Below are 14,871 nucleotides of genomic sequence, written 5' to 3' on the forward strand. Positions count from 1 at the left end.
TCACCGTGTAGGAAAGGGGTGCACAAAAAACATTTATACCATTTTTCATATATATGTGTGCATGTATATATGTATAGGTTCAAGGTTCACAGTTTATTCGTCACATGCAGACTACACCAAAGTGAAATGCTTTTTTCCATTTTCTTCAGATATTGCGTACAGTGGGATCCAAACACTAATTGCAGAATCTAATACACTACATACAAAAAAAATACAAAATATATATTTTTGTTAGAAAAAATAAATATATATTCATATGAAAAATATATTGTTATACATTATTATATATAGTGTTAGGGTACAGGGTATACATAGATATATGAATATATTATATACACACATACACACACACACACACACATATATATATAATATTCATATATATATGTATGAATATTTATGTATATATATGTATGTATGTACAATATATTTTTATATATATGTGTATATAATATATTTATATATATGTGTATATATATTTACATATATATGTACGGATATTTAAAAAAATATACATAAAACCATCCATTCATCTATCCATTTTCTTCCACCACCACATCGCAAATAGACAACATTCACACTAACATTCACACATGGCAATTACACATATACATATATATATATATATATATATATATATATATATATATATATATACATACATATACATATATATATACATATACATATATATACATATACATATATATACATATACATATAGATATGTATATATACACACACACACACACTATATATATATATATATATATATATACATATATATGAACTAACACATATATATAGACAGAGAGAGAGACAGCGAGAGAGAGAGAGATACATGTACAGTCGTGGTCAAAAGTTTACACACACTTGTAATACACAAAAAAACATTCATGAAGTTTGGTTCTTTTATGAATTTATTAAGGGTCCACTGAACCAAATCTGCTGGGTCAAAAGTATACATAAAACAATGTTAATATTTGGTTACATGTCCCTTGGCGAGTTTCACTTTTGGTAGACATCCACAAGCTTCAGACAAGCTTCTGCTTGAATTTTTGACCACTCCTCTTGAGTAAATTGGAGTAGTTCAGTTAAATTTGTTGGTTTTCTGACATGGACTTGTTTCTTCAGCATTGTACACACGTTTAAGTCAGGACTTCAGGAAGGTCATTCTAGAACGTTAATTCTGACCTGATTGAGCCATTCCTTTACCACTTTTTACGTGTGTTTGGGATCATTGTCCTGTTGGAACACCCAACTGCGCACAAGACCCAACCTCCGGGCTGATGAGTTTAGGTTGTCCTGAAGAATTTGGAGGTAATCCTCCTTATTCATTGTCCCATTTACTCTCTGTAAAGCACCAGTTCCATTGGCAGCAAAACAGGCCCAGAGCATAATACTACCACCACCATGCTTGACGGTAGGAAAGGTGTTCCTGGGATTAAAGGCCTCACCTTTTCTCCTCCAAACATATTGCTGGGTATTGTGCTCAATTTTTGTTTCATCTGACCACAGAATTTTCCTCCCGAGGGTCTTATCTTTGACCATGTGATGTCAGATGAAACAAAAATTATTGCAGTGAAACTTGCCAAGGGACATGTAAGCAAATATTAACATTGCTGTATGTATACTTTTGACCCAGAAGATTTGGTCACATGTTAAATAAACCCATAATAAATTCAGAAAAGAACCAAACTTCATGAATGTTTTTTGTGACCAACAAGTATGTGCTCCAATCGCTCGATCACAAAAAAAATAAGAGTTGTAGAAATTATTGGAAACTGTAGTCATGACATTATGTTCTTTACAAGTGTATGTAAACTTTTGACCACAACTGTATATATATACATACACATATATACAAATATACTAGTTTTTAATAAAAGTCTAATGATCCGTTATTTATTATTATTAATTGGGTAATGGGGTATAATCAAGAGCTTTGGTGGGTTGGATTTAGCCCAAGTGTGCAGGATAGAATAGGATAGGATAGACATTATTCCTCCCACAAAGGGAAACTTATGTGGTTGCAGTGTAGATATAAAAAGTCTAAAAAACAAGGTTAAAACCAATGAAAACAAGAGGGAAACATTAAAGAACACAAAGGAGGAGATGCTGCAACCAGCTGCCACTTCAGTGGCGCACTTTTTACATATAAAACCAAAAGTAAAACCGAGTATAAAATGATATACACCGCGCAAAATGGCTACAGAAATAATAACTTTAAAGAAAACACCATCTTAACATCTCAGCTTCTCATATCTTCACGGCTTAATTGTGTAAAAAGAACAGGGTGTGTCAAGAGGTGATAATGTGTTCTGTCAAATGGTACAATCTTAAAAAAAATGAATAATATGAGAGTCCCCACTCGGACCATAAAAGTGTTTCTTCTCCCTGTGGGTTCATTCAACTTTGAATGATAAATGACCTTGACTGCTGAACTCCTGCTTGTAGGTTTCAGCATCATTGATATATGTTTCCTGGCCACCACCACCCTTCCCTGTTCAGCACAATGGCATGTACTGCAAAATCAACATGTGAAAGAATGAAATAATGCAGCACTTTTGTCATTTGCTGGGGTTATTTTTTTTTTCCTTTTCCTTCCGACTGTTGTATTGTTCACTCTGTGCTTTTTATTTTGTTTTCCGAGAGATCTCTCGGCATCAAATAGTTATGGACTTTTGACTTGCTGAAACGTTTTTCTGTTTTTTTCTCTCCTGTTTATTATCCAATTTGGCACAAACTGTTTCAACTAACTAATAAATCAAACAACGGTCATTTAATAACAACAACGAAAAATGTGCTAAACAATTTATAGACCTGTAACATGAATATTCTTGCTTTAAATCAGTACCAATTCCCATTTTAGATTGAATATGACTTAATATTTGTTGTTGATTGCATAGTATCAGTGAAGATGGATGACTGCACGAGGTGCCACAATCTACAATGTTCAGGGTGGTCTTTGGGGGGAAACAAATGGCAAAATCACAAAAAAGGTCAATAAAAGTACAGTATTTTACAGTATCATAAAATGAGGTGATATTTTTGGAGTATGCAATGGTTGTAAGAATCCTGTAAATATTCTCATTCATTCAGGTCCTGCACCAAGGTGTCAGATTAAAGAGGGCTCCTTTACCATGGCCTCAGACTAAAGTGGACCCTGCATCATGTCCTCAGACTAGAGTGGATCCTGCATCATATCTTCAGATTAGATTTGAACCTGCATCATGCCTTCAGAATAAAGTAGATCCTGCACCATGGCGTCAGACTGGAGTGGTTCTGCACCATGGCCTCATACTAGATCCTGCACCAAAGTCTCAGATTAAAGGGGGCTCCTTCAGCATGGCCTCAGACTAAAGTGGACTCTGCATTATGTCTTCAGATTAGAGTGAAACCTGACTCGTGCCCTCAGACTAGAGTGGATCCTGCATCATATCTTCAGATTACAGTTGAATTTACATCATGCCTTCAAAATAAAGTAGATCCTGCACCATGGTGTCGGACTAGAGTGGTCCTGCACCATGGTCTCATACTAGATCCTGCACCAAGGTCTCAGATTAAAGGGGGCTCCTTCACCATTGGCCTCAGACTAAAGTGGATCCTTCATCATGGCCTCCGACAAGAGTTGAACCCGCATCAAACCAGAGTGAATCCTTCACCATTGCCTCAGACTAAAGTGGACTCTGCATCATGTCCTCAAATTAGAGTGAAACCTGACTCATGCCCTCAGACTAGAGTGGATCCTGCATCAGATCTTTAGATTAGAGTGGAACCTGAAACATGCCTTCAAAATAAAGAAGATCCTGCACCATGGTATCAGACTAGAGTGGTCCTGCACCATGGCCTCATACTAGATCCGCCACCAAAGTCTCAGATTAAAGATGGATCCTTGATCCATTGGCCTCAGACTAAAGTGGACCCTTCATCATAGCCTCCGACTAGAGTTGAATCCACATCAAACCAGAGTGAATCCTTCGCCATGGCCTCAGACTAAAGTGGAGCCTGCATTATGCCTTCTAAATAAAGCAAGTCCTGAACCATGAAGCCAGACTAGAGTGGTCCTGCATCATGGCGTCAGACTTGAGTGTTTCTGCACTATGGCCTCATACTAGATCCTGCACCAAGGTCTCAGATTAAAGGGTGCTCCTTCACCATTGGCCTCAGACTAAAGTGGATCCTTCACCATGGCCTCCGACAAGAGTTGAACCCGCATCAAACCAGAGTGAATCCTTCACCATGGCCTCAGACAAAAGTGGACCCTGCATCATGTCCTCAGATTAGAGTGGATACTGCATCATATCTTCAGATTAGATTTGAACCTGCATCATGCCTTCAGAATAAAGTAGATCCTTCACCATGGCGTCAGACTGGAGTGGTTCTGCACCATGGCCTCATACTAGATCCTGCACCAAAATCTCAGATTAAAGGGGGCTCCTTCACCATAGCCTCAGACTAAAGTGGACCCTGCATCATGTCCTCAGATTAGACTGGATCCTGCATCATATCTTCAGATTAGATTTGAACCTGCATCATGCCTTCAGAATAAAGTAGATCCTGCACCATGGCGTCAGACTGGAGTGGTTCTGCACCATGGCCTCATACTAGATCCTGCACCAAAGTCTCAGATTGAAGGGGGCTCCTTCACCATGGCCTCAGACTAAAGTGGACTCTGCATCATGTCCTCAGATTAGAGTGAAACCTGACTCATGCCCTCAGACTAGAGTGGATCCTGCATCATATCTTCAGATTACAGTTTAATTTACATCATGCCTTCAAAATAAAGTAGATCCTGCACCATGGTGTCAGACTAGAGTGGTCCTGCACCATGGTCTCATACTAGATCCTGCACCAAGGTCTCAGATTAAAGGGGGCACCTTCACCATTGGCCTCAGACTAAAGTGGATCCTTCATCATGGCCTCCGACAAGAGTTGAACCCGCATCAAACCAGAGTGAATCCTTCACCATAGCCTCAGACTAAAGTGGACTCTGCATCATGTCCTCAAATTAGAGTGAAAAACTGACTCATGCCCTCAGACTAGAGTGGATCCTGCATCACATCTTTAGATTAGAGTGGAACCTGCATCATGCCTTCAAAATGAAGTAGATCCTGCACCATGGTATCAGACTACAGTGGTCCTGCACCATGGCCTCATACTAGATCGTGCACCAAAGTCTCAGATTAAAGATGTATCCTTGATCCATTGGCCTCAGACTAAAGTGGACCCTTCATCATAGCCTCCGACTAGAGTTGAACCTGCATCAAACCAGAGTGAATCCTTCACCATGGCCTCAGACTAAAGTGGACCCTGCATCATGTCCTCAGATTAGAGTGAAACCTGAATCATGCCTTCAAAATAAAGTACATCCTGCACCATGGTGTCGGACTAGAGTGGTCCTGCACCATGGCCCCATACTAGATCCTGCACCAAGGTCTCAGATTAAAGGGAGCTCCTTCACCATGGCCTCAGACTAAAGTGGATCCTGCATCATGCCTTCTAAATAAAGTAAGTCCTGAACCATGAAGTCAGACTAGAGTGTTCTTGCACCATGGTGTCAGGCTTGAGTGTTTCTGCACCATGGCCTCATACTAGATCCTGCACCAAGGTCTCAGATTAAAGGGGGCTCCTTCACCATTGGCCTCAGACTAAAGTGGATCCTTCATCATGTCCTCCGACAAGCGTTGAACCCGCATTAAACCAGAGTGAATCCTTCACCATGGCCTCAGACAAAAGTGGACCCTGCATCATGTCCTCAGATTAGAGTGAAACCTGACTCATGCCCTCAGACTAGACTGGATCCTGCATCATATACCTTCAGATTAGAGTTGAACCTGCATCATGCCTTCAGAATAAAGTAGTCCCTGCACCATGGTGTCAGACTAGAGTGGTCCTGCACCATGGCCCCATACTAGATCCTGCACCAAGGTCTCAGATTAAAGGGAGCTCCTTCACCATGGCCTCAGACTAAAGTGGATCCTGCATCAAGCCTTCTAAATAAAGTAAGTCCTGAACCATGAAGTCAGACTAGAGTGTTCTTGCACCATGGAGTCAGACTTGAGTGTTTCTGCACCATGACCTCATACTAGATCCTGCACCAAGGTCTCAGATTAAAGGGTGCTCCTTCACCATTGGCCTCAGACTAAAGTGGATCCTTCATCATGGCCTCCGACAAGAGTTGAACCCGCATCAAACCAGAGTGAATCCTTCACCATGGCCTCAGACAAAAGTGGACCCTGCATCATGTCCTCAGATTAGAGTTGAACCTGCATCATGCCTTCAGAATAAAGTAGATCCTGAACCATGGCGTCAGACTGGAGTGGTTCTGCACCATGGCCTCATACTAGATCCTGCACCAAAGTCTCAGATTAAAGGGGGCTCCTTCACCATGGCCTCAGACTAAAGTGGACTCTGCATCATGTCCTCAGATTTGAGTGAAACCTGACTCATGCCCTCAGATTAGAGTGGATCCTGCATCATATCTTCAGATTACAGTTGAATTTACATCATGCCTTCAAAATAAAGTAGATCCTGCACCATGGTGTCGGACTAGAGTGGTCCTGCATCATGGTCTCATACTAGCTCCTGCACCAAGGTCTCAGATTAAAGGGAGCTCCTTCACCATTGGCCTCAGACTAAAGTGGATCCTTCATCATGTCCTCAAATAAGTGTGAAACCTGACTCATGCCCTCAGACTAGAGTGGATCCTGCATCACATCTTTAGATTAGAGTGGAACCTGCATCATGCCTTCAAAATAAAGTAGATCCTGCACCATGGTATCAGACTAGAGTGGTCCTGCACCATGGCCTCATACTAGATCCTGCACCAAAGTCTCAGATTAAAGATGGATCCTTGATCCATTGGCCTCAGACTAAAGTGGACCCTTCATCATAGCCTCCGACTAGAGTTGAACCCGCATCAAACCAGAGTGAATCCTTCACCATGGCCCAATACTAGATCCTGCACCAAGGTCTCAGATTAAAGGGAGCTCCTTCACCATGGCCTCAGACTAAAGTGGATCCTGCATCATGTCCTCAGATTAGAGTGAAACCTGAATCATGCCTTCAAAATAAAGTACACCCTGCACCATGGTGTCAGACTAGAGTGGTCCTGCACCATGGCCCCATACTAGATCCTGCACCAAGGTCTCAGATTAAAGGGAGCTCCTTCACCATGGCCTCAGACTAAAGAGGATCCTGCATCATGCCTTCTAAATAAAGTAAGTCCTGAACCATGAAGTCAGACTAGAGTGTTCTTGCACCATGGTGTCAGACTTGAGTGTTTCTGCACCATGGCCTCATACTAGATCCTGCACCAAGGTCTCGGATTAAAGGGGGCTCCTTCACCATTGGCCTCAGACTAAAGTGGATCCTTCATCATGGCCTCCGACAAGAGTTGAACCCGCATCAAACCAGAGTGAATCCTTTACCATGGCCTCAGACAAAAGTGGACCCTGCATCATGTCCTCAGATTAGAGTGAAACCTGACTCATGCCCTCAGACTAGACTGGATCCTGCATCATATACCTTCAGATTAGAGTTGAACCTGCATCATGCCTTCAGAATAAAGTAGATCCTGCACCATGGTGTCAGACTAGAGTGGTCCTGCACCATGGCCCCATACTAGATCCTGCACCAAGGTCTCAGATTAAAGGGAGCTCCTTCACCATGGCCTCAGACTAAAGTGGATCCTGCATCATGCCTTCTAAATAAAGCAAGTCCTGAACCATGAAGCCAGACTAGAGTGGTCCTGCACCATGGCGTCAGACTTGAAGGTTTCTGCACTATGGCCTCATACTAGATCCTGCACCAAGGTCTCAGATTAAAGGGGGTTCCTTCACCATTGGCCTCAGACAAAAGTGGATCCTTCATCATGGCCTCCGACAAGAGTTGAACCCGCATCAAACCAGAGTGAATCCTTCACCATGGACTCAGACTAAAGTGGACTTTGCATCATGTCCTCAGATTAGAGTGAAACCCGACTCATGCCCTAAGACTAGAGTGGATCCTGCATCATATCTTCAGATTAGAGTTGAACCTGCATCATGCCTTCAAAATAAAGTAGATCCTGGTGTCTGACTAGAGTGGTCCTGCACCATTGCCTCATACTAGATCCTGCACCAAAGTCTCAGATTAAAGATGGATCCTTGATCCATTGGCCTCAGACTAAAGTGGACCCTGCATCATGTCCTCCGACTAGAGTTGAACCTGCATCAAACCAGAGTGAATCCTTCACCATAACCTTAGACTAAAGTGGATTCCGCACCATGTCATGAGACTGAAGTGGATCCTGAGTCATGTTAGGTTAAAGTGGAGCCTGCACCATGATCTTGGACCAGAGTAGATCCTGTATCATGCCTTCAAATAAAAGTGGATCCTTCACCTCATCATTGGGAACATTCTGGTACTTATTAGACAAGTACATAGGTCTCTGTTTGATCATCTACTTTCAAACTACTGACCTATTTCAGCATCTTATAGCAGTTGGTGAAATTGGAATCAAACGCGTACAATGGATTGGCGAAACAGTCATGTGACTATCTTCCGGAAGCGTGAGAATATGTCTTTGCAAGCCTTAATCGATAATTATAAAAAATTGCGACATAAATATATGGAACGATCAGAATGACACTCAATGCCATTCAAAAGTAGCGTTTCTTCTCCTCAAAAATACTAAGGTAAAAGTAAACAGTATGTTACTTTAAAACTACTCCGACAAAAACAGTTTCTCTGAAAAGTTACCTAAGTAAATGTAGTGCGTTACGACCCACCTGTGTATACGAGTATAATAAAGTAGAAGTGAGTACAACTCTGACAACTCACGCGTTAGTGATGCGTCTACAACATGAGAAGTTGAAGTTGGCACGTTGTGTCAATCGCAAATAAAAACAGAAAACAATCCTTTTCAACTTATATTCAATTGAATAGACTGCAAAGACAAGATATTTCATTTTGGAACTAGATAAAAATATTCTTAAGAACACTTTATTTTGTTCTTCTGCTGCTACCATTGTTTCTTCAAATGTGTAAAAAGGAGAGAAAAAAACAAAGACAGCGCCTGTTTTTTTTCCACTCAGGTGTACCACAAGGGTCAACTCTAGGTCCCCTAAACTTTCAATTCATACTATTTTTTTTGGAAGGGATTATATTGGCAGTCCACGGTTCCATGTCCATGGTTCTCGCATGGGAATCTCCAGGTTGGGGAGGAGATCTTACCCCAAGTGGAGGAGTTCAAGTACCTCAGTCTTGTTCACGAGTGAGGGAAGAGTGGATCGTGAGGTCGACAGGCGGATCGGTGCGGCGTCTTTAGTAATGCGGACGCTGTATCGATCTGTAGTGGTGATGAAGGAGTTGAGCCGGAAGGCAAAGCTCTCAATTTACCGGTCGATCTACGTTCCCATCCTCACCTATGGTCATGAGCTTCGGATTTTGACCAAAAGGACAAGATCTCGGGTACAAGCGGCCGAAATGAGTTTCCTCCACCGGTTGGCGGGTCTCTCCCTTAGAGTGAAGTGAAGTGAAATATATTTATATAGCGCTTTTCTCTCGTAACCCAAAGCGCTTTACATAGTGAAACCCAATATCTAAGTTACATTTAAACCAGTGTGGGTGGCACTGGGAGCAGGTGGGTAAAGTGTCTGGCCCGAGGACACAACGGCAGTGACTAGGATGGCGGAATCGGTAATCGGTTGCTGGCACGGCCACTCTACCAACCGAGCTATGCCGCCTTAAAGATAGGGTGAGAAGCTCTGCCCACGGGAAGACCCAGGACATGTTGGGAAGACTATGTCTCCCAGGCAGGCCTGGGAATGCCTTGGGATCCCCTGGGAGGAGATGGACCAAATGGCTGGGGAAAGGGAAGTCTGGGCTTCTCTGCTTAGGCTGCTGCCCCCGCGACCCGACCTCGGAAAAACGGAATAAAATGAATGGATGGACGGATGGGTTGTATTGGATTTTGGGGTTTGTCATCCTGTTTTAGCAAAACAACCTGCCCATCGATACCTTTTCTTCTTTTCACCTAAAAATGTCCAAGCTAAAAAGAAAGCTGCCCAAGCGACATCTTCCTCTTCAAGTGTCATTGCAATGTTGTACTGAAGCCAGACTGCACATGTGTTTAATGAAGCATGCCACGGTATTTTAAGAATGATTCGCGGCAAATGAATGCCGCTTTCCTTTTGGTTCCCATGGTTGACTGAGCTATCAAGTGCGTGGAAAGGGCAGTTCCGCTGCGATAAGAGGAGACAAGTTGTCACCACTGACACACAACGCTATCTTTTTCATGCCCTCATGTCCCGCTCGGCTGGTGGCACCGTATGCATTTGTTGGCCGCGGTGCAGAACGCTCGGGTTTCATCCACTGCACGTCAGTCAGCCTGTGTGAAATGTTTGCTGAAATGACTTTCCCCACAACAAACGGGAAGTGCATATTTGCATGTCATTAACGCTGCAGCCCTACCCGCAGACAGACATGTCAGCCAGTTCAGCCGGTGAATGACGCCGATGCCATTCGAAGTATCCATCGCTTTCCCATGAGGACTTGCTGCGAATCAAACTACACCTACATTTCTTTCATTGATTGAACTTCCACGCAGCTCACTTTGCAGTGCACCTTTTCATTTCTTTTCTGCTGACTGGCCGAGTTAGAAATGTTGTGTTGAGAAGCCTGGTCCAGCCTGTACTCCTAGTGAAATGGCCTTCCTTTGTTATTATTAGCATTTTAACACATTTCTTATGTTTATAACGAAAAATCATACACTTTGATACTTTGCACTATATTAGAAGTACGATGATTTCTTTAACGTTTTACACTAGCATTTTCCACTAATTATGTTCGTTTGTACCTAAAAAGCAAAGCTTTTGATATTTGGCTCCGTCTTCGAAGTATGTTAAAGGGCTACTGAAATGAGATTGTCTTATTTAAACGGGGATAGCAGGTCCATTCTATTTGTCATACTTGATCATTTCGCGATATTGCCATTATTTTGCTGAAAGGATTTAGTAGAGAACATTGACGATAAAGTTTGCAACTTTTGGTTGCTAATAAAAAAGCCCTGCCTTTACCGGAAGTAGCAGACGTTGTGCGCGTGACGTCACGGGTTGTAGGGCTCCTCACATCCTCACATTGTTTATAATCATAGCCACCAGCAGCAGGAGCAATTCTAACCGAGAAAGCGACAATTTCCCCATTAATTTGAGCGAGGATGAAAGATTTGTGAATGAGGGAAGTTAGAGTGAAGGACTAGAAAAAAAAAGAAAAGGCGACGGCTCCAGGCGGCGGCAGTGGGAGCGATTCAGATGTTATTAGACACATTTACTAGGATAATTCTGGAAAATCCCTTATCTGCTTATTTTGTTACTAGTGTTTTAGTGAGATTATAAAGTCATACCTGAAAGTCGGAGGGCTGCGGTGAACGCCAGTGTCTCTGAGAGAAGCCAATGGAGGAGCCAAGATCACAGCTACCTTTTTGACAGCTGCAGGAGGAGGTCGCATAATCTGCTGAAGTCTCCGGTGAGAGCCGACTTAATATCAATCAATCAATGATTACTTATATAGCCCTAAATTACTAGTGTCTCAAAGGGCTGTACAAACCACAACACAAACCACTACGACATCCTCGGTAGGCCCACGTAAGGGCAAGGAAAACTCACACCCAGTGGGACGTAGGTGACAATATCCCAATTGGTTGACATGTGGTAGAGAAACATGTTCGCTTGACCACTCTGTGTTAAAGCTTCACAACAAACAATGAAACACAGTTGCTAAAGACAGCTGCAATCCACCGCTTTCCACCAACAGCATTCTTCTTTATAGTCTCCATTATTAATTGAACAAATTGCAAAAGATTCAGCAACACAGATGTCCAAAATACTGTATAATTATGCGAGGAAAAGAAACGACTTTTAGCCGTGAGTGGTGCTAGGCTAAAATGTCCGCTCAACCAATAACGTCACAAACACGCATCGACATAAGCGTCATAATTCCGCGACGTTTTCAACAGGATACCTCCCGGGAAATTTAAAATTGCAATTTAGTAAACTGAATTGGCCGTATTGGCATGTGTTGCAATGTTAATATTTCATCATTGATATATAAACTATCAGATTGTGTGGTTGGTAGTAGTGGGTTTCAGTAGGCCTTTAAAGCTCCTTTTTTAGCATGCTAGCAATTTATGGTAGCATTTTAGCTCATTTTTGTGTGCTTAAATCTAAAAGAAATCATAGATTGTGATACTTGGCACTATCTTAGAAGTATGATCATTTATTCAATGTTAGCATGCTAACCCTTTGTGCTAGCGTTTTAACTAATTTTGTTCGTTATACTTGACACCATCTTAAAAGTATGTTAAATTCTCCTATGGTAGCATTTTACACTAGCATTTCAACTAATTATGTTCGTTTGTACCTAAAAAGCAAAGCCTTTGATATTTGGCGCCGTCTTCGAAGTATGCTAATTTATCCTAGGTTAGCATGCTCACATTTTATGATAGCATTTTAGCTCATTTTTGTGTGCTTAAATAAAAAAAATCATGGATTGTGATACTTGGCACTATCTTAGAAGTATGATAACTTCTTCAATGCTAGCATGCTAACTTTATGTGCTAGCATTTTAACTAATTTTGTTCGTTATACTTGACGTCATTTTAAAAGTATGTTAAATTCTCCAATGTTAGCATTTTTACACTAGCATTTCAACTAATTATGTTTGTTTGTACCTAAAAAGCAAAGCTTTTGATATTTGGCGCCGTCTTCGAAGTATGCTAATTCATCCTAGGTTAGCATGCTAACATTTTATGATAGCATTTTAGCTCATTTTTGTGTGCTTAAATAAAAAAATAATGGATTGTGATACTTGTCACTATCTTAGAAGTATGATATCTTCTTCAATGTTAGCATGCTAACCTTATTAGCTAGCAATTTAACTAATTTTGTTCGTTATACTTGACGCCATCTTAAAAGTATGTTTAATTCTCCTATGGTAGCATTCTTACACAAGCATTTCAACTAATTGTGTTAGTTTGTACCTAAAAATAATAGCTTTTGATACTTGGCGCCGTCTTCGGAGTATCCTAATTCATCCTATGTTAGCATGCTAACATTTTATGATATCATTTTAGCTGCTTTTGTTTTTTTAAATCTTAAAAATCATAGATTTTGATACTTGGCACTATCTTAGAAGTATGATGATTTCTTCTATGTTAGCATGCTAACGTTTTATGCTAACATCGAAACTAATTTTGTTCGTTATTCTTGACGCCATCTTAAAAGTATGTTAACTTCTATGTAGGCATTTCTACACCTGCATTTCAACTAATTATGTTGGTGTGGAGGTGGGCGTGGCCTGCCGCAGAACGAGGTGTGCAAGGACCAGCCTCAAAGACAGCGACAGGTGAGTGGATGGCCCAGGTGGGCTTTGTTATCTAATCACATGTCGCCTTTATTAGCAGCAGTCGGACGAGACACGGTGTTTTCAGGCGCTGATGAGTGGACGCAGGAGCAAAAGACATTGTGCAGAAGCCTATTGATACATATGAAAATAAAACAGTGTTATACCCTGAATTCCGGGCTCTCCTGGCAGTGTGTGGTGGTCCGAAGAACCCACTAGAGGGCAACATCTACAGTTCGTGTGTACCTAAAAATCATAGCTTTTGATACTTGAGAGAACGGCGCCAATAACAGAGAATAAAGAAATAGGGTCTAAATTGGTATGGTATGAAAAAGGACATGATTAAATAAGCTCAGCTTCTTCCTACTCCTTCTCGGACGTGCTGTAATGAAACAACTGGAAATAAGTGATGCATTACATTGGATCGTATGCATGTTTGAAATAAACTGAAACTGAAACTCCTGTAAATGCTGTTTTTTGTGCTATTTTTAGGATGCATGACAGTTGCCAATGACAACCCCGGTCATAAACATATAGTTGAATGAATACATATTGACAGTGTCTATTAAATCTGAACATACTCTCTCAAGCTATCATTGCAAAGAAGCAGAGGCAGCTTTGAAGGAGTCCCTTATACAGTAAATCGCCCGCCAGTAAAAGCTGCTGTGATTGGCTCCATCACGCTACTTGCTGCACATAACGAATTTGCTTGCAAAGCAAAACGTATTTACTGAGCATCCCAGATAAGACCGTCTCCTTCCACACACACAGACTTGCCCTGAACCCGACCGTCCATGGCTTCACGTAAAACCTGAGGTGCTCGTAAATATGTATTAAAGCCAAACCACAACTCACTGGGCTTGCAGAAAGCGGGGCAGGAACCTCAAGAGGCGGGTCAACTTTAAAGCAGAAACAGGTTGTCAGCATTCCCTTTGGCTTCTTATCTTAGACCGGACCACTTCTTCACCCCGCTGCGCCTTCCCAGAGCTGGATGCTGATCCATTAAGGTCGTGACCTGGCTGCTGGAGGGAAGGACAGGGATACTTCACACACGCTGGATGGAAATGTGGATGTAAAATATGTACAGCGTGCTTTGGTAAAATGATGAGGGATTCCCTCGATTGGGGTCAAAAGGCGTCACAAGTAATACAAGTGTTCCAAGTCACTTTGACCAACACGCCACACAACTATTAAAACAAGCAGACCTCCACCGAAGCCAAACAATTGCAGTTTTGATCATTCCTCCAAAAATAACCCCCAAAAAGTTATATATTTCAGTGAATGTTATTAGAGTGATGGAGAAATATCTTCTTCCTGTAAGGCTACAATAATAAACTATTGATACTACCAGAAAACTAATATATATATATATATATATATATATATATATATATATATATATATATATATATATATATACATACACACTGTAAATCACACCCATTTAAATCCATTGCAAGGCATGATCACAGCTGCATTCGGGTG

This window comes from Nerophis ophidion, linkage group LG24 (assembly GCF_033978795.1).
Source record: "Nerophis ophidion isolate RoL-2023_Sa linkage group LG24, RoL_Noph_v1.0, whole genome shotgun sequence".
In the NCBI taxonomy this organism is placed as follows: domain Eukaryota; kingdom Metazoa; phylum Chordata; class Actinopteri; order Syngnathiformes; family Syngnathidae; genus Nerophis; species Nerophis ophidion.